Below are 16,524 nucleotides of genomic sequence, written 5' to 3' on the forward strand. Positions count from 1 at the left end.
AGCTCCCGATTACTCTGATCTCCAGTTTCTGGGGAGACGCTGGGGACCCAAACTCCTACAAGGAGAATCTGGACCGTCTGCCATCGGGTCGGAAAGTGAGGGTGGCAGGAATAATTGTTCATTGCGCTGGGGCATGAGACGTGGGGACTAAGAGAAGATGATTGGATTTTATATTTGCCTCTGCTAAGACTGTTACGATATGTTCTGGTTGATGTATTTGAAGAAAATGTAATCTCACACAGATGTATAAGAAGTTAGAAAGGGGAGGAGTGAGTAATTTAAGTCTCTTCAGAAGAGTGTGAATATTTTCCTTTGACACTACACCGAATTCCAATATGGGATAGTTTCTTAAAGGTTAACTGCCATATAATATTTAAATCCATTGGTCTGTTACATTTAATTCATTAGTCTGTCTTGTACTTTGAATGGATCTTTTACCCATGCATGATTTTGTGATACCATATGTTGGTCACCTGGAAACTGTTGGTTCACTGAGTTATACAAGTCTTCCTAATGTTGACACATTTCATTATAGTATATAAAATATACCTTGCCCTGGCCAGTGTGGCTTAGTTGGTTGGGCATTGAACTGTGCACCGAAAAGGTACAGGTTTGATTCCCAGTCAGGGTACATGCCCAGATTGCGGGCTCTATTCCCAGTAGCAGGCAGAGCATCATAGTAGTACAATATATTGTAATGTCTGGAAGAGCAAGCTCTCCCCACCTCCTTAACCCTATCTTGACACAACCAGCATCACTCACTTCCTCTTCAGTATTTTCCTGGCGCTTCCTGCATGTTTATTCTTCCAGATGAACTTTTAAATTATGTGTTCAAGTTCTCCCAAAACATTTTTTGAATTTTGATTGCAACAAGTTTAATTTTATGGATGGTTTTGGCAAGAATGTACATTTTTACAAATATTTAATCTTCAACTTCGGAAACCCAGGTACTGTCTTCCTCTTATTTATTAAAATTATCTTCTATGTGCTTCTGTAGCTTTCTTTATATCAGTCCTGTACATTAATGCCAATTTAATGCTAGGTATTTCACATTTCTTGTTGCAGTCATAAAAGAGATCTTCTCCCTGTATATTTCCTATTTTTCCTATCCATATATTTAAGAAAATTTTAAATTAAAAAAACAAAAAACATCTAGCTCATATTTCCAGATAGTTTTGGCTTCTTAAAAAAGGATACTATCATTTGTGGTAGTACAGTTTGTACTGTGTGAACTTGATTTATGAGGTTTGGCTGTTTAAGACTGTTTAAGGAAACAGAACATACCAAAAGCTATATCTCAATGGATATGATATTTCCAAGCTGGTTATGTTGGGAACCTATACATTTATGGCAACAAGAACACTACTCTAAAGACAACAAAGAGTATATATCTTAATGCAAAGAATTTGCCACCACTGAGGATATTAAAAAGAATCAGTAAGCTTGCCATTAGGCCATTATCTGAAAATGGAATTTCAAGGATGTTTTACTATTATTAGAGTAAATAGTAATCTCTTAATGTGACTGATTTGAAGGCACTATACTTATTTTGATGTACAGGTCTAGTTTTTAGTTAAACAGCATTTTTTTATAGTTATTTCTTACATTATCAGGTGGCAAAGAGATGGCTGATAGGTATTATGGGTTTTTTGTTGTTGTTTTAAAAGAATCATTTAATCAGATTGTTTTTGTATTAAATAAGATTCAGGTTGCCCCAGGCAGTGCTTCAGCTATTTGGGAAAATGGAATTTGACAGTTTTCCAAAGCCATTTAAAATAAACAAATTTCTTTTCATTCACATTATGGATTTAAAAAAATGTGTGGACTATCCTGGTACATTAATCACCATTTGAAATGTTCCTCTAAAAATGTGGTTCTGAGCTCTTAACAACTGACTTACAAGTGATCTTAGAAATAAGAGTTTTATAGGTTGAAGATTATTAAGGTTTCTCTACATGCTATGGTCCTTGGAAGTTAAGAATATAACTAATATTCTCTATTCTTAAGAAACTTGCTGCAGCATTATTATTCATGGGCTTTTAAAGAAATCATTCTTAATGTTTACATAAGAAAAAAACCTACAGAGAATTTTTGTAAGTTTATTTGAACCAAAACTGATGACAGTTGCTTGGGAAGCAAGATCTCAAATGCTTCAGAGATGAACAATTTTGTGGTTTCTTTTATGCATTTGAAATCAAGGAGAGAACATAAGGAAGATGACATGACGGTGGGAGAAAGCACGGCATGAACTGGCTGATAAGAAAGTTAAAATTATATGCTCTCTTGAAGGTGGTCACGCCTTCAAGGGGTATTACTTCTGGCATTTCAAAGGCGTGCTAACTTAGATGTACAGGAACAATAGACAGCTTGCTTATAATTTTTCAGTAAGAAGTTGTGGGCCTGGGGCATGACCACCCACCGTGACCTGTCCAGCTAGGAATTTATGATCAGTTCACCCTGTGAGGTTACTTTCCACAGAACCCCTTATTCACATTAAATGTATTAGTTTTTTTGTTTATATCATTTCTCAGAATAATGTTTATTATGTGTTGGGTAAAGAATACTTGTGTTCTTTTTTCCTTCGGATGAGGAGCAGGCTCTAGATCAGTCTCCTGTGGGTGATCTTTCAGGCCTGACCACAGACCATTACAAGGCTTTTCCTGGAAGGCCTCTGGGGAGAAGCTGCCCTCCCCACGAGGCCCCCGGGCAGCCATGTCCATGTGTGTACCTGCATTCTGATAGTGCATTCGTGCGTCAGGACCCACAAAATGGTGGTTTCTGCAGCCTGCACTTTCAGGAAACACCTGTCAGGAAAACCTCACAGACACCAATCACAGTCCTCCCACTCAACATTGGTTCACCTGACCCTACAAAATAGGACTTGGTAGCTCCATAAGGAATCCCTATCCTCCCAGCCAACCACGCCCTGTTTTCATACTGCTTCTTCTTCTTCTTCTTAAAAAAAAAAAAAAAAAAAAAAAAAAATATATATATATATATATATATATATATATATATACACACACACACACACATAGATATATAGATAGATAGATAGATATAAATATATATTATTGATTTTTCACAGAGAGGAAGGGAAAGGATAGCGAGGCAGAAACATCGATGAGAGAGAAACGTCGACCAGCTGCCTCCTGCACAGCCCCCACCAGTTTGTGCCCGCAACCAACGTACATGCCCTTGACCCAGAATGAACCTGGAACCTTCCAATCCGCAGGCCGACACTCTATCCACTGAGCCAAACCGGTTCCGGCCATACTGCCTCTTCTAAGGCTCCTTACAATCTTGCTCTTGCCCCCAATCCCTTGGGGAGACTGCTCCACTGCTTGTGAGGCACAGTGCTCCCAGGTGGGTGGAAAAGGGGGTTTTATGGAAAATAACCTCACAGGGTGATCTAATAATAATTTCCTAACTGGGCTGGTCATGGTGGTGGTCATGCCTCAGGCCTGTAACTTCTTTAGTGAAAGTTTGTAAGCCAAATCTGCCTATTGTTCCTGTGCATCTAGGTTAATACACCTTTGAAATATCAGAATAGCCCTCTAAAGGGGTATTAACCCTCAAGAGAGCACATAATCTTGCTAACTATCCTGTAATCCAATCCCAGCTATGGTTCACCCACCCACCACCACCGCTACCACCGTCACCACTGTTGCCACCCCACTGCTGCCCCGGAGTGTATGTCATCAGTTTGGCCCACAGAAACTCACAAAGTTCTCTACAGTTTGGACATTTCTTATGCCGACACCCCCAATCCCTGGATTGGTTTCCCTTGAATAAAGGACATCAAACTTGTTACTAAATTATTGTAGTTTGTCATTTGACAATTCCAAGCCCAGAAGACTAATTCAGAGGACTCCTTATTGGGGCCTTCTGTATAGACTCTTTCTCCATGTTGGTTCAGTGCCATTCTATTTTTAGCTCGTTCCCTTTCCCCACATCCATGACCATCACAGGAGCCTGAGGAAGGGGTGGCTCTTGGGCAATGCGACAGTTTCCCCCGTCTGGGCTGCATCCCTTGATCCTTCCCTCATGCCATTCCATGGGGAGAAGTGGAACACTGATGAGCTCACACCTCTTGCTTTCTTGCTTACACCGTTACTGTAAATAAAAGGCTCGATTGCTACTTTCACTTTGGCTTTGTGTCCTAATTGCTCAACAGTGGGAAGTAGGAATGGTGTTTGTTCCTAATAATTTATTAATTTGTGTGTGTTTTCTATTAAGTTTTAAGGGATGCCCTTTAAAGACGTTTCTGGAATTCACTGAATAATAATTTGACTTTACATTTGTGGAACCCTGTGTAGCTTATAATGTTCTGTGTGAGTACTTTGTGACTTGAGATTTATCTCCATTTTTACAAATGAGCCTATAGGCTCAGGCAAAGTAAGTGGCTTTACCAAAAATCATGATTAGTAATCCTGGCTGGTGTGGCTCAGTTGGTTGAGCAACATCCCATGCACTGTCTGGGCACATGCTCATGTTGCTGGATCTATCCCCAGTAGGGGGCGTGCAAGAAGCAGCCCATCAATGTTTCTCTCTCTTCCTCTCCTTCCTCCCTCTCTAAAAAGAAATCAATAAAAATATTATTTTAAAAAATCATGATTGGTAGATAGCTGAGCAAGGATTTGAACTTGAGGCTTATTATTTTCTGAATATTATTATATTCAGCACTTGCTACTATATTACCCTGACTTCATTGGTAAATTAGTCTTTCATCTTTTTGAGAAGATGGAACTATTTAGACTGTTTAAACCAAGAAGGATTCGAAACCAGTTTGGCTCAGTGGATAGAGCGTCGGCCTGCGGACTGAAAGGTCCTGGGTTCGATTCCGGTCAAGGGCACGTACCTTGGTTGCGGGCACATCCCCAATGGGGAGTGTGTAAAAGGCAGCTGGTCCATGTTTCTCTCTCATCGACGTTTCTAGCTCTCTATCCCTCTCAATTCCTCTCTGTGTAAAATCAATAAAATATATTAAAAAAAAAAAAAAAAACCAAGAAGGATAAGGGGAAGTTTAATTCTGCAGTACTCATGAAGCCCCGTGTAGAACTCATGGAAATTTAAGAGCCAGACTAAGAACAGTAATATCAACTAAAGTTTATTGAGCACTTACCATGCACCCAGCATCATGCTACAAATATGCTACATAGATCACCTCTTGTAACTTTTGTGGTTTGAAATAACTTTATTAGCTACATTTTATTCAGGAAATTGAGATTAACAAAGTTACCGTATTTTTCGGACCATAAGACGCTCCAGACCATAAGACGCACCAGTTTTTAGAGAAGGGAAATGAAGAAAAAAAGATTCTGAAACAAATAGTGTCCTAAAATATTTTATGTGCATTAAAACCCAACATCACAGTCATAAACACATGTAATCAACCCTGTAAAGTAAACAGCAGCATTTAGAACCATTTTAGAGCCGGGCAAGCACACAGAGACCACACAGAGCTGGGCAAGTAAAAAAACTTTTTTTTTAAAGTATATGTGTAGGCTATATTTGGACCATAAGACGCAGGGACTTTTTCCCCCCACTTCTGGGGGAAAAAAAGTGCGTCTTATGGTCCGAAAAATACGGTAAGTATATATCAGAAGTTATATTGATAGCAAGTGACAAAGCCTGGATTTAATTTATTTCAAACCCTTCACCTCTTCACCTGAAATTGCTTTCCAAGGAGAATTGAGGTGATTCTGCCCTTCTTGAGATATTCCTGCTATTAAAGAGGAATAAGAGTAGAATGCTCTGGAGTGGAATCTTCTGATGCTGTATTTCTCAATGTTGAAAAATTTATAAACGCTCATTTAAAGAAAGAAAAATTTGCAGACCCCTGGGTTGACTTAAAATATTTTTAGTATATTACTATATAAGTGAGGTATAAGTTTCTTTTGCATAGAGCTCTTATTCAATGACAAAATCAAAATAGCTAAGAGAGATATAACCACAAAGCCAGTAAAATTCAAATTAGCAGTATCATAATGTGACTGCTGGTGTTTCACCAAAATTCATTTACAGCGCTCATTATAAACAATAAATTGACTGACCACTGCCACACAGGCTTTTTGGACTCCAGCCTATCCATACTATGCTGTGTGTCTTCTCAGTTCCCTCACCACTTTTCTCTATTCAGAATACTGCAGAATCTTTAACAGTGTGCTGTAATGTCAGATGCATCACTCATATTATATCTGTGCTGCTTGCTGCCAGAAAGATCATAAATGCAAACACAGGCATTGAAGTCAAGTAGCAGTTTATATTTGTTCCTATTGATTTTCTTAGATGATTATTATTATTAGAGGCCCGGTGCACAAATTTGTGCACCAGTGGAGTCCCTCAGCCTGGCCTCCGATTGGGGTCAAAACCGGATCTCCTACATCCTCTGAGGGGTCCTGGATTTTGAGAGGGTGCAAGCCAGGCTGAGGAACCCCATCGGTGCACAATTGGGGCAGAGAGGGACTGTGGGAGGGCTCCAGGGCATGTTCAGCGCAGCTTCTCAGTCCTGATCAGCTGAACCTCAGCAGCAAGCTAACCTACTGGTCAGAGCATCTGCCCCCTGGTGGTTAATGCACATCATTGTGAGCAATTGAGCAGCCTTAGCATATCATTAGCATATTAGACTTTGATTGATTGAATACATGACTGGGCACTTAACATATTAGGCTTTTATTATATAGGATTATAAAACCACAGTTTAAAAATTAGTTATGGGTCCTGCGCTGGGGCTCAATTAGTTGGAGCTTTGTCCTGTACACCAAAAGATATCAGGTTTGACTCCTGGTCAGGCACATACCTAGGTTGTGGGTTTGATCCCCAATCAGAGCACATATGGGTGGTGGCCGATCATTGTTTTTCACATTGATGTTTCTCTCTCCCTCTTTTTCACCCCCTTTCTTCTCTCCTTCCCTCTCCCTTTCATTCTCTAAATTCAACAAACATAACCTCATGTAAAAAAAATTTTTTTTTAATTTGTCATGGGGCCTTAGTTTGACAAACCCTGAGTCCAGTAGGAGATTGTTCCTGAAGAATAAGGGTTGGAGATTATTATAATGACCTTCATATTAAAATGAGATGTTCGATAAGAGTCCACATTTTAGTCTTTGTTCAAAATGTTTCTCTTTCATAGGTGTTTATGGCCTTGTGGTTCTTTCTAACCACACTGCGAGAGCCTTTCATTCAAAGAGGCTCATTTCCTTCTCATTGCTAGTGTTACTGTTTTTGTTACTAGGTGATATGGGTTAAGAAACTCAAAAGGCCTTCACCACATTATTGTCGGTGTCCATGGGTTATGCATATATACATACATGCATATATGGTTGACCTTTTCTCACTCTCCCCACCCAACCCTGCCTTCCCTCTGAGATTCAACAGTCTGTTCCCTGCTTCTACATCTGTGGATCTATTTTGTTCATCAGTTTATTTTGTTCATTATATTCCACAAATGAGTGAGCCAATGTGATACTTGTCTTTCTCTGACTGGCTCTCCAGATCCCTCCATGTTGCCTCAAAGGATAAGTGATTGTTTTGTTTTATTGTTTTGAGCACTTTCCTACTTTCTGGCACTAAAAGATGCTACAAATTTATCTTATATTCCCTCACCCAGTCCTACAATTAGCCATTTCTCCAAAGTGCCCTGGTTCCCTTTATTAGTGAATGATACTAGGAAATAAGTTCCGGGTGCTTAGTGTGTGTTTTTTGCAGTGGGTTGTGGTTGTTTCTAGGTCCTCTCAGCTGGCAGAGTAAAGGCTAAGAAACTTGGTTCCCACTGTTTGCTCCCTATTTCTGAGTTGTTCAATTCCAGTATATCTATATACTAGTTTCAGAGTTCTCAACTTTTTATCAACTGGAGTACATTGCTAATTATAGACTCTTATTCATTTCCAAAGTTATTAGCATATTTTTCCAAATTATTTTTTATTCTCTGACTATAACGTGCACTTTCATACTTCTTTGTCTTTATTTGTACTAATCCCTCTGTCTGAGATGCTCTGGCTTTCACCTTTCTCCTCTTGGAATATCCCCACTTGTTCTTTTAGACCCAACACAATGTTGTCCCCACTGGGAAGCTTTTCCTCGCCATTATCAATAGACTTATTCATTCCTTTGTGCTCTAGTAGAACCTCATACCTACCTCTGCTATACATGTAGCAGACTCTTTGTTTCCATCTCAACTTCTTCACTTGATGTTAAGGTTCTTGAAGGCAGGAACCAAATGGATTTGCCCCTGGATTCCCAGGACTTAACAGTAATGGTTATTATTTGTTAGAATCCCCTTGAATGAAAATAACAGAAAACCTGGTTGTGGATAAAATTTGGAATTTCTTTTTCTCATCTAGCAAGAAGTCCAGGGGAAGGTGGTACTATCAAGGACCAGGCCCCATTCCTCCTCTGTACTCAGCATCACATCTAAGTTCAGGAAGGAGGCAGGTGTGTCCGTGACAGCAAGCTATCTTCTGACCCCTTTCCCTTTAAACAAAAGCTTTAGCCAGAACATAATCACATGTCTCCTCCAGCTGCAGAGTAGCCGAGAGGTGAGTCTTTAGGAAGACTGATCTTTTGAATAAGAACAAAATGCCAGATGACTGACAGAAGGCCAGGCCAAAAAAGACTGTTCAAGACAAGAGAAGAGAGGTGACCCCAATGGGAGTAGCATCTGTTATAGGTGAAAAGTACATCTAATATACTCTGGCCTCCTACTCGTAATCCTGTAGAAATTCTATATGGTTTCTGAAACTTTCAGCTTGCCTGTTCTCATGTTGAAATTATGCCATTCCCATGAATTTTATTTTTAAAATTCTCTGGCCCTTTCTCTGTGTCGTTCCTTCTATGGTGTAGCGGTCAGAATTTTACCTGACAGTCCATGGTTCAGTATGCCTTGCTTTTTTTGCAGGTTATAACTTTTGTGATTCTTTAAAATATAATTTATAGTGCTATAATCTCTGCCTACCTAAAGCCCACAATCTTTTGAAATTATGGAAATTTCACTTTTCTTTGGAAGTGAAATGTGGACACTTTTATCCCCTAATGTTATATTCATCTATTATGACTTCAGTTTTTAATAATATTTTATTTTGTGTCACGACAGTCTTTTTGATGTGTTAGTCCAAACATGTCTGGGTAAACCCTACAAAAAGGTACAAGCATCTCCTTCACCTCGTTTACTAAGGAACTTTTGTAATGAATAAAAAAACAGAAGTTCCATCAGTCTCATCCATGTGAATTTGTAAGAACTGATTACACACAAAGTATGAATGCAACTTAATTTCCTTCATCAGCCCATCAAATCTAATGAATGCCTCCAGAAGTTACTGTATAGCACACACAAATGTGAAAAGAGGTGAATGATTTTACAACAGATTTCATTCTGGTCCAGCATACTGTTTTTTAGAGACAACTTTCAGAGTAATTAGAATAGTATACCCTTTAGGTATTTTGGATTGAGGCAGGCTTGAGATGGGTTACATGAAACCCTTAAAGAAATAACTTGTTAGCTGAAACTGGTTTGGCTCAGTGGATTGAGCGTTGGTCTGCAGACTGAGGGATCCCAGGTTCGATTCCGGTCAAGGGCATGTACCGTGGTTGCAAGCACATCCCCAGTGGGGGGTAGGTGCAAGAGGCAGATCGATGTTTCTCTCTCATCGATGTTTCTAGCTTTCTATCCCTTTCTCTTCCTCTCTGTAAAAACTCAATAATATGTGTGTGTGTGTGTGTGTAACTTGTGATTCCCAGTAGCCTTTCTTTTTTGTGAGTGAGTGCAGGGGATGGCCGCCTTTAACAAAACACTGAGCACGAGTTTCCCATTTTGAAGCTGCAGTGACTGACATCAAAGTGCTCTGTAAATACTTGCTGTAATGTTATTGTTCTGTTGTTGTTAATAACCTTATTTATACCAAGAAATTATAACCATCCAAAGAAAGATGAAAACAAGCTGTACAAGTTGCCCGAACTGTTTACCTCACAGATGGTCACCCTCGGAGCTCACTGACATTTACAGGGTGAATTGAAGCTTGGGCTTTCACCACAGGGCATTTGATACTCAAGTGTTTCTTACCTGTTGGCGTTCACTCTCCAACACAGTACAACAATAGCACTTTAATTTGCTCTCATTAATGCTAGCCTCTCAGGTAATGTCAGTGCAGCTTTATCAAGAAGATACTGTTCCTCTGAATGAGAACTTGTACCAGCTTCCCAGCTGAGAAAAGCTAAACAATTACAAAGGTAAAAACATGAATGTCTCACTAATTTGTTCAGTTGAAAGATGCTCAGAACCCAGGAAATATGGAAGAGGAGTTAACTTTTAAACGGAGGGCAGGCATTTAGAGTATATTTTACAGCAGTTTTCCCCCCGAGATTTTCACGAGTGAGACAACTGGGAATCCTTGGGGAGCCTTACAAATACTTTTTGCTCAGAGCCAACTAAGTGCTCCAAGGATAATTCAAACAACCAGCAGTACTGTGTGCTCTAGTTCTTTGGTGCTGTGCTAATAGTATTAAGATGTGAGAATGCAATCTTAGGATCAAGCTTAGTAGCAAGGGAAACATGTCCTCCTTTGCTGCCACTCCTCAGCTGAGTAAAAGTAGCCCAGTTGAAAAGAACTGGGTGTTACTAAAAATGTTACATTATTTATGTGAGGCGAGGGTGCTTTGCTTGTACCTTGAAATGTGAGGACTGGAAAGAATAACTGCTTCTCCTAAATCTGGGGACTAGTGTCTCCCAGGGGCATTACTTGCTATTTGATTAAGGCCCAAGAGAAGAAACAGAATTGAGAGAGATGAAGGGAGAGAAGGAATTCTGGCCTCCTTAAGTCAGTTACAATAAATTAGCAACCCAGAGCTGACTGGAGAATCAGTACTATGATCCTTCTTGCTTGTATAGGGTACAAAAGTGGAACACAAATGGGTGAATTGTACGTATGTGAATAATAAAAATGTTCACACACACAAAAAAGTCAAGTCAGAGTATGGGATCTCCAGTTAGACTGCTTGGGTCCAAATCGAAGCCCCATCAATTATTGAATGGGTGACTTTACCATATTACTTCATCCCATATGGAGGTTTCTTCTGTAATCATATCTAATAAAAGAGTAATATGTAAATTAACCATCACTCCGTTACAACCATTACTCCAATCCACACCCAAAAGCCAATCAGCGAATATGCAAATAAACCCAACCAAGATGGCTACTGCCACAGAGAGCAAGATAGAGGCCTGGGTTTCCTTGGCAATGGAGGAAGCCAAGCTTTCTGTCTGCCTTTGCTGGCCTAGGCCTCCACTCAACGCTTCAAAGTTTCAATGATAGAAGATACATAAATCCAAACAGAAATGGGGGCAGCCACAGAGCTGGAAAGAGCAGGAGGTTAGGGTTGCCCCAGCGATGGAGGAAGCCAAGCTTTCTGCACACCCTGGCCAGCCCAGGCCTCTGCTTAAGACTACAAAGTTTCAATTATAGAAGATACATAAGTCCCAACAGAAATGGCTGCCGCCACAGGAACAAGAGGGAGGCTTGGCTCCGCTCCAGGCTACAAAGTTTCAATTGTAGAAGATAAATAAGCCCTAGATACCAGGGCCTCCACTTGGGTTGCCAGGGAAAGCGTGGCTGGCTTGCAAACCACCACAGGCCCCTCTCCCAGGCCACCCCACTCCCCAAGGGAATCCCCGCCCTGATCCGGGATACCCTTCAGGGCAAACCAGCTGGCCCCCAACCATGCACCAGGCCTCTGTCCTATCTAATAAGAGTAATATGCAGATTGGCCATCACTCCAACACACCAGATGGCTGCCCCCATGTAGTAAAAGATCCTGCCCCCATGTGGACACAAGATGGCCATCACAAGATGGCCAGCAGGGGAGGGCAGTTGGCCTGCAAGGCAGGGCAGTTGTGGGCAATCAAGCCTGAAGGGGAGGTCAGTTAGGGGTGACCTGGCCAGCAAAGGAGTGAAGTTGTGGGCAACCAGACCTGAAGGGAAGGGCAGTTGGGAGGGACCCAGGGCTGCAGGGGAGAGCAGTTGAGGGGGACCAGGCCTGCAGGGAAGGACAGTTAGGGCAAACAGGCTGGCAGGAGAGCAGATAGGCATCAATCAGGCTGGCAGGGGAGTGGTTAGGAGTGATCAGGCTGGCAGGCAGAAGGAGCTAGGGGCAATTAGGAAGGCAGGCAGGCGAGCAGTTGGAAGCCAGCAGTTCTGTGGGATTGGTCTTAAATAGGCAATCAGACATCCCTCGAGGGGTCCCAGATTAAACAGGATGCAGGCTGGGCTGAGGGACACCCCCACCCCCCGTGCACGAATTTCGTGCACCCTGCCTCTAGTATGAGTATAAAAATAGTGCCTCTTGATAGGGAAATAGAAGTCAAATAAGATAATACATGCAAAGTGCTTAGACTAGGGCCTTAAATGTGGTAAACATTTTTAAAAATTCTGATTTCCATGAAAAATAAATTAGAATTAGTGCTTTGTTTCCTCAAAGATATTTTCCAATTTGCAAAATATTGATATATTATGAAGTATTTTCTTTAACTAAAATTATCCTTTTTATTTAAACAGTACTTAAAACTGTTATTATAAATAAATAGGATTTGCAGTTATTTAAGAAATACTTTCATGTTTGTAACATGAAATACCCTTGTACATATATTTTACCTATGGTGGTAGAGTTTGTTATAGTTAGTTGGTTTAGTAAGGCAGATGTGTGAGTCATTGTGAAAAAGGCTCCATTTTAGTGGGAAGCAAAACATCCAGCCCAAATCTAGAGCTAGAGCAGAGATCTCTTCTCCACAAATTGTCCTTCCATACCTAGGGCTGTTCTTTTGCTACTAGCACAATGTGGTGATAGTGGTGGGCCCAGCAAACTACTAAGTATTAAAGCCATCTTCTCCTTGGCGTGTCATACTATATCAAGACCCTTTGTTTTATCCTTGCATTCTAAAATAGGCACTCTTACCTAGCTGGAAGTGTGTCAGCTCTTCTTGGCACACCTGTGTGTACTTGATAGCATCATAAATGCTGTTTATACAGTGAAATTCTGTTGCTCCAGTACTCCTAAGAGCTGCAGTTCTTTTCTGGATCTGTTCCTTAATGATTGCTTTTGCCAACTGACTATTCATGACTGAGTCTTGGCATTGAGATCTCAGAGAGCCATGGCTCTGTGGTTTCGAAGGAAGTCGAAACCTATAGGCAAAGTAAGTAAAAATAAAAAAATACCACTTGAGTATAGGGACAGAATTTGATATGGCAGAATTAGTTTAAACTAAGTTAGATGAAGAATCAGGACCCCAAACCTTTTCAGTGGCTTTCAACTATAAATAAAAACCCAAACACCTAACAAGGATTTGTGGGGATCCTTCTTGTCTTCGTACGTCTCTGCTCTGAACTAGAGTAATTGGCTGACTCCCACTGGGAATAGAGCCCGTAACCTGGGCCTACCCTGACCCAGCATCAAGCCATGACCTCCTGGTTCAAGGGTTGATGCTCAACCACTGAGCCACACCAGCTGAGCTGTCTTTTTTAAGATTTAAGCTGAGATCATTGATTTGAGATGTTTCTTTCTTTCTAATAAATATTCCTCTAAACATGGCTTTGGTAACATTACATCCCATAAGATTTCTTTATTATTCAATTAACATATTTTCTAGTTTGCCTTAACATTTACTAACTCACATAAATCTTTGACCCATAGGTTATTTAGAATGTGTTGCTTAATTTCTAAATAGTTAGGAATTTTTCTAGATATTATTATGTTTGGATAGAAAAGGAAAAATCAACAATTTGCTTCTGTAAGAGAAGCACTTTAAATGTAAACATATAAATACATATTTTATAAGATATGCCATAAACAATGCATAAGACAGTTGGTGGGGTTATATTAGTATTAGACAAAGTATAGTTCAAGAAAATTACTATTAGAGATAAGGAAATATATTTATTAATAAGTCAATTAATAAAAAATATTACCATTATTATTATGATCAAAAAGCATACTCTATATGATTTTAATACTTTGGAATTTATTGAGACTTGTTTTATAGCCTGGCATATATGGTCTTTTTTTAGGGTCTACCTTGGCATTTTAAATGTTCCATGTTCACTGGAAAAGAATGTGTGTTCTGCTGTTATTAGATATTGTTCTTTCTGTGTCATTTAAATTAAGCTGATAATGCTCAATCTTTTCTATCTTTATTGATTTTTTGATCGTTTGTTTCTTAGTGTTCTATTTATTGCTGAGAGAGGGTTATTAAAATCTCCAGGTATTATTGTGAATTTGTTAATTTCATCTTTTAAAAAATTGTGCTCGTTTTTGCTTCATGTATTTTAAAGCTTTGTTATTATATACATGCACATTTAGGATTGTTATCTCTTGATAAATTGGCTCATCATTATTAAATGTCCCATTTTAGCTCTGAAATAGTCTTTTTTAAAAGCCTACTTTGTCTATTAATATAGCTTCACCAGTACTTCTCATGCAGTATTTGCATGTATCTCTTTTTAATATTGTAATATATTTGTATTTTTATATTTAAAGTGTTTCTCTTATAGACAGTATATAGTGGGTTCTTGCTTTTTTTTGTACAAATTAACAATCCATGTATTTTCATTAGAGTTCATTTATATTGAATGTAAGATATGTTTGGGTTTATATATATGCCTCCTTGGTCTTTGATTACTAATTGTCCCATCTGTGTTTATTTCCTCTGTTCTTCCTTCTTTCCAGTGAATGGAACAATTTTAGCTGTACTCCTTTGTGTTATTTTATTTTATTTTTTGAAGAGGTGGTATTTTTGTTTGTTTGTTTGTTTTTTAAATATATTTTATTGATTTTTTACAGAGAGGAAGGGAGAGAGATAGAGAGCTAGAAACGTCCATGAGAGAGAAACATCGACCAGCTGCCTCTTGCAACCCCCCCCCCCCCACCGGGGATGTGCCTGCAACTAATGTACATGCCCTTGACCAGAATTGAACCTGGGACCCTACAGTCTGCAGACCGACGCTCTACCACTGAGCCAAACCGGCTTCGGCTTCTTTGTGTTATTTTAAATAAAAATACTACTTACCCATACAGCTTCATTTTGCAAATAATACCTTAGTTAATCCTTTATCCAAATTAGGGTATACCAAGAGAGTTAAAAGTGGGTACATAAAAGGAGTGGGACGCTCTGATAGCAGAAACCAACTGTCTCCACTGGGATTCTGGCTCACCCTGCTCTTCCCCCTTCTCCCCCACATCACAAAGTAGAATCATGGCCTAGTAAACATTAAGCCAGCGTTTTTCAACCGCTGTTTCGCGGCACACTAGTGTGCCACGAGATGTTGCCTGGTGTGCCGTAGGTGCAGACAAGACAAGAATTTTATAATTTTTCACTATTTTGTTTACTTAATATTTCATAATAAAGTAATTATAAAATACTTTCTTTGTGTTTATTTGATTCCTATTCAAGAGAATTACTTTATATATAGTCAATATAGGCACAGAGTTAAATTTTTTAACATTTTCTAATGGTGGTGTGCCTCGTGAATTTTTTCATGAAACAAGTGTGCCTTTGCCCAAAAAAGGTTGAAAAACACTGCATTAAGCTATCAAGATAGTCATAACATGAAGCACATATTTCTCTACCACTACAGTCAATGTAACTGGATAGCTGCCTGTATACTGTCACACTCTTCTGTCACTTCCTTCTTCCACACTGTAAGGATCTTAGTAATTTTTATTAATAAAAATATAAAGAGCTAAGCTGTGACTGTTGCAGATGATAAAAATAAAGATGCTTATATAGTTAATTAGAAAAACTGCTGCCTAAGCAGGACAAATTGCCTCATACTTAGGACCTGGCCACACTGTATACTCTCTGACATTTTCCTGAATTGCCTAATATCCAATCTGCTTATGACTTTTTGTCTCCAACTGTGTATAGAGGTTCTTGGTCATTTATAGTGGGAGAAGCTCAATATATTATTTTTTCTCTCTCTTCCTTTTCTATATGTAGATATAGATAAGTATCACATGATTATTTGAAAGACTGAAATTTTATTTTGATTTGGGTGGAAAAACGTTTACATCTTTTACACTTTTGAGCATGAATTGCCTCTCTCGGTGTAATCAGTTTCTACTTTTCAGCATAGAGATTTTATGAGTAGTATTCAGTGCAGAAAGAGAGGTCTAAAAATAATCGGGTTTGTTAGTCTTACGTGGCACACTGGCAGGAGAAAAGAACAAAGGCATAGCAGAGGAAAGGGAGTGGTAGGCAGAGCATTTGCCTTATTGCTTCAGCCAAGCAAGGAGCTTGCATCTAGTGGAGAAGGGAAAGCAAACAAAAAACAGGAGATCAGCACTAGCTATTGAATGTTTTATTTTTCATCATTGTTAGTCACGTATGAATAGAACCATTACAGTCTTTTTGGTGTGTGTAACTAAGCTTTTTTTTTTTTTAATGGAAAATTTTGAATTTTATGTTGAAAACACAATGAGATGTTTTTGACACTCTGCAGTTCATTTTGAAATTCACGGTCTTAAAACCCATTGACTTTC

General features: G+C 39.3%; 1 protein-coding gene across 4 annotated transcripts in view; it reads left to right on the forward strand.

Moving 5' to 3' along the window:
- METTL8 (methyltransferase 8, methylcytidine) overlaps positions 1-16,524 on the forward strand; it is an 89,190-nt gene that overhangs the window by 11,108 nt on the left and 61,558 nt on the right. The gene's annotated exons all lie outside the window — the stretch shown is intronic.

The sequence above is a fragment of the Pipistrellus kuhlii genome, unplaced genomic scaffold, assembly GCF_014108245.1.
Source record: "Pipistrellus kuhlii isolate mPipKuh1 unplaced genomic scaffold, mPipKuh1.p scaffold_m20_p_7, whole genome shotgun sequence".
NCBI lineage: Eukaryota > Metazoa > Chordata > Mammalia > Chiroptera > Vespertilionidae > Pipistrellus > Pipistrellus kuhlii.